The sequence below is a fragment of the Galeopterus variegatus genome, unplaced genomic scaffold (assembly GCF_000696425.1).
Source record: "Galeopterus variegatus unplaced genomic scaffold, G_variegatus-3.0.2 Scaffold8236, whole genome shotgun sequence".
NCBI lineage: Eukaryota > Metazoa > Chordata > Mammalia > Dermoptera > Cynocephalidae > Galeopterus > Galeopterus variegatus.
In genome coordinates, this window is record NW_007734347.1 from 67,366 (window position 1) to 72,634 (window position 5,269).

Genomic DNA, 5,269 nt, shown 5'->3' on the forward strand with positions numbered 1-5,269 from the left:
TTATTAGCAGGAATCCATGGCAGGCCTGTGGGTGAGAGAACAGACACATACCCTCTCCCCCATGTTAACAATTCGGCACATCTCAACCATTGCAGTCCGGTTGGCAAGTGGCGGTATAAAACCAAAGGTCTAGGCCTCTTTTTAGGAGGTATAAAGTGTTGCTCTGTGGCTGTTAATTTTTGAGAGTTACAATTTAAAAAATTTAGTGTAAACAGGTCTTTAAAAATTTGTCCATGAGGGGCCAGTCCTATATCTATATTACCCCTCCTTTGTTTACATATTTGAGATTTAAGAAGGCCATTAGTTCTTTCAACAATTGCCTGGCCAATGGGTTTTAATGGGATTCCTGTGACATATTTAATGTTCCAGTTGTCACAGAATACTTGAAAGACTTTGGAGGTATATGCCGGTCCATTATCTGTTTTAATTTGATTTGGAATCCCCATGATGGCAAGGGCAGAAAGGCGATTTTTTTTTTTAAACATGTTTAGCAGTTTCTCCTGTTCGGACAGTGGCAAGAATAAGACCAGAGTAAGTATCAACGGGAACATGTAAATATTTAAGAGTGGCTTCCACTTGCCAAATTTCATTACCTGTTATTTCTCCAGGGGAATTAAATTTAGAAAACCTCTGACAATCGGGAAAAGCACGAACAATATCTCGAGCTTGCCTGTAAGAGTTCTAATGCATGTTAGCCAGAGCTCCTGCACTCTGATGAAAAAACTGATGAGAATTAATAGCTTACTGTAAAATATTATTATACATAACAAAGTGATCAGCCATATCATTTCCAATTGAAAAGGGCCAGGAAGACTAGAATGAAAATGCATGTGAATTACATAGAAAGACTGATGTCTTTTTTGGATAAGTTTTTGTAAATGTCCAAACATTTCAAATAAAGGAAAATCATTTCCCTCATGGATAGATGCACCTTGAGTTACCTGTAAGACTCCAACTACGTAGGGAGAGTCAGCTACTAAACTAATTGCCTGATTGTAAAGACGTTGCAAAGCTGCAATGGCAGCTGCCAATTCAGCCCTTTGATTGGACTTATAATGGATAGTAACAAAATGTCTCCAGATGCCCTGCTCCCACCATGCCACAGATTCCTTTCCTGATCTGCCAGAACCATATATAAACACAGCCAGCGCTTGAGGGAGAGGAGCAGGGGGCAAACAGGATCCCAACTGCATGGGCAGCATTCGGAGTCCCTGAAAAACTCCACCGTGGGATAATGAGAACTGCATATTACCGAAATCAATCAAAGCCATCTGCAAAGATTCTGATCATTCAAGGGCAGTGCAAAAATGAGCCCCAGATGGGCCGGCCCAGTGGCGCACTGGAGAGTGCGCCACTTGGGNTTGTAAAGACGTTGCAAAGCTGCAATGGCAGCTGCCAATTCAGCCCTTTGATTGGACTTATGATGGATAGTAACAAAATGTCTCCAGATGCCCTGCTCCCACCATGCCACAGATTCCTTTCCTGATCTGCCAGAACCATATATAAACACAGCAGCGCTTGAGGGAGAGGAGCAGGGGGCAAACAGGATCCCAACTGCATGGGCAGCATTCGGAGTCCCTGAAAAACTCCACCGTGGGGTAATGAGAACTGCATATTACCAAAATCAATCAAAGCCATCTGCAAAGATTCTGATCATTCAAGGGCAGTGCAAAAATGAGCCCCAGACGGGCCGGCCCAGTGGCGCACTGGAGAGTGCGCCACTTGGGAGCGTGGTGGCGCTCCTGCCGAGGGTTCGGATCCCATGTGGAGACCGGTTCCCGCTCACTGGCTGAGCGCGGTCTGGGCACAACACCGAGGGTTGCGAGCCCGTTGCCGGTGCCCTGTGCGGGCGCGACACCAAGGGTTGCGATCCTGTTACCGGTCAGTAAAAAAGACAAAAAAGGAAAAAAAAAAAAAAATGAGCCCCAGAAAGACCAGGATTAACAACATCAGAATCACACCCAGCAAGCACTGGATAACAGTGTCATCCCTCAGTGAGTAAATGAATACATTGTTCCAATTCAGTATATAATTTCCTTTTTTGTTGATGGAGTAAGAAAATCCATTCAATGACTCCTATTTGAGGAAGTAATTGGCAAAGCAAACCGGTGGGACTATATGGGGTGTTTAAAATAATGAAATGAATGACTTGAGATTTAAAAACACACACGTGTTAATTTTCTAGAATGTAAAAAGGATTCAATCTGCTTTAATTCTAATTTTGCTTNTAACTTGTTTGATTAAATGTAAATAAACTTGTGAAAGCAGTTCTGGATTATCATGAGCATTGTCAATTTGTCTAGTTATAGCATCTTTTTTTTTTTTTTTTTTAAAGATGACCGGTAAGGGGATCTCAACCCTTGGCTTGGTGTTGTCAGCACCACGCTCAGCCAGTGAGCGAACCGGCCATCCCTATATGGGATCCGAACCCGTGGCCTTGGTGTTATCAGCACCGATAGCAGTTCTGGATAGTCATGAACATTGTCAGGCCCTCTAGTTATAGCATCTTGAAGACGATTAATAAAATCTATATAGGGCACAGTGGGTCCTTGTCTAACAGTGGCAAAAGATTTAGTGGGAGTATTCCAGGGACTATTGCCATGGCTTTAAATGTTCCATTTGCAAATGTTGTTTAACAAATAAAGTAGCTTGATTTAGTTTCTCCCCTTTAAAAGGCCATTGTTCCGCCCAAACCAGAGAACCAGGGGTCCATTGTAATTTGACTGTTGGGACTGTGGCTGTGGCCATTATGATAAATTTTGAAGGAGATGTCCAAATATAAATAACCCATTGAGCAGGGAGGTCTCAGCCCCATAGAGTTTGAGGTAAATCTGGAACATAAGGCATAAGGGAGGCAGTTTGTCCCTCGGGGCCAGTACACAACAAAGGATCTTTACTTTGATAAGGGATTTTGATTATGTTAACAGTCGGCTGAGTGTTATCTAATCCTTGTATCAAAAACGCATCAGAGGAAGCAGAAGGTTGAAGTTTAGATTTTGTTTCAGGAATTTTGTCCCAAGCCTGTATGGCTGCTCGAGCTGTTTGGTCAAGCAACATGTCCATGCTAATACCTCATCTCGTAAATTTTTGAGTGAAATAGCATGTAAGGCTTCCCAATATTCTTGTAGCCATACAGTATATTGAGCAGGAGTTAAAACAGTTTTTCCAAGTATTTTCCAATCCCAAGAGGTTATATTATACCCCTTTGCAATTGATTCTAAGAATTCCTTAGCAAAAGTACTATGTAAGCCATTTTCTGTGATGCTCTTTTTTTTTTTTTTTTTAAAGATGACCGGTAAGGGGATCTTAACCCTTGACTTGGTGTTGTCAGCACCACACTCACTCAGTGAGCGAACCGGCCATCCCTATATGGGATCCGAACCCATGGCTTTGGTGTTATCAGCACCGCACTCTCCCGAGTGAGCCACAGGCCAGCCCACTTTTTTAAAATCTTTTAAACAAGGAGAATGGGAGGTTTTCATGTCTCAATTGAGTCTCAGTTCTTACAACAGGAGAGACATAATGAGCATCAACTCCCATGTTATGTCCTTCTTTAAGACAGGACTCCTTCAAGGGAACAAATGAATTGTTTGCCTCCAAATGTGGAGGTGGGGGGAGAGGGAGAGGAGGAGGAGGCAAGGATTGCTTTTCATCCTCTATTTTTTTTAAAGATGACCGGTAAGGGGATCTTAACCCTTGACTTGGTGTTGTCAGCACCACACTCACTCAGTGAGCCTTGCGAAATGGGAAAAAATGCATCACTTATATTTACTGAACACGTACTGTGTGCCAGACACTAGTCTTAGGTATTGAGATACAGCAGTGAGTGAAACAAGTTCTTCTGCTTATAGTGTTAGAGAGTGGGGTATTGTGGAAACCTAGAAAAAAAGAGAGTAGTCAACTGTAAGGTGCTTAGAGGTATAAGATAAAGACAGATAATTGACCATTGGATATGTTGAGATGGAGACTTTTGGTGACCTTGATGATAGGAATAATTTCAGTGGATGAAAACTTGGTTGCAGTGGGATGCAAAGATAGTGGAAGTTGAGAAAATGGAGACGGCAAGTACAGCCCTTTCCACGAGCTTTCATGTGAATAGGGAGTAGAGAGATTGGGAGATGTGACTATTTTTTTTAAAGATGACCGGTAAGGGGATCTTAACCCTTGACTTGGTGTTGTCAGCACCACGCTCAGCCAGTGAGCAAACCGGCCATCCCTATGTGGGATCCGAACCCGGGGCCTTGGTGTTATTAGCACCGCACTCTACCGAGTGAGCCACGGGCCGGCCCTTCATCCTCTTTAATGGCATAAACATGTTTTTTCCTTTTAAGGTTCTGAATAATTTTTAAAGCAATTCAACAAAATTTCCAAACCACTATAAGCAATCATAATTTAGTTAGGTGACAGTTAGTCATACATTTATATAGAGCCGGTTCCAGGAGAGAGTGGTTAGTACACGGGGCAGTAGTTGATTGGCAGGGGTGGGTAATGATTTCTGATAGGCTGTACCTTGGCGCCGGTGAGATTGTTAGGACCCGGAAGAGAAAAGCACCATGTTTTAGGGAGTGCCTCCTTTGGGGTCTTCTATGGGGCCTTACAGTTACTTTATAACCTACTGCCTTAAGGACACACAGAAGGATTGAACTATGTTGAATTTCCCTCTTGGACAGTAAACTACCCATAATGGCAAGAATATATAGAGTTGAGACAGTAAGAAAACAAAACTTGTGGGCAAAGCCCTAGCTAAACACCTCAGCAGGCATGCAATCGCTTAATCAAAAGCTGCCCCAGTGATCCCCTTACCAGGATTTCCCACTTGATGGGATGAGTAGACATCCTCTTTTTCCTTCGCCTCTTTTGTCGAGGCCTCCCCTCTCAACTGGGCCTTCCCTCTTGACGGGAACCTCCCTTTTGATGGGATGAGTGGCAAACACCCTCTTTCTTTTTGCCTCTTTTGTAGAGCCCCCCCCCCTTTTGTCGGTTTGACTGGAAGATGTACTCTTTATTTTCCTTTCCAAGGCTTGGCAGGTCAGTCCCTGATCCATGGACCCAAAATTTCCTCACACGGGGCACCATTTTTTGCTTTGCCTCCCACAGATTTGTCACCCCTTTTCCCCTGGGTAATGGAGCTGCCAAAGGTTACTCAAAGCCCATCTCTTTTGAGTAATGAGAAGCCCCAGAAAAGGGTTAATATCCCAGGACTTCCTGAAGCACAAGGCATTTCTTCCATTTGGGAAATTAACCACAAATTGGGGTTCTCTTCCTGCAT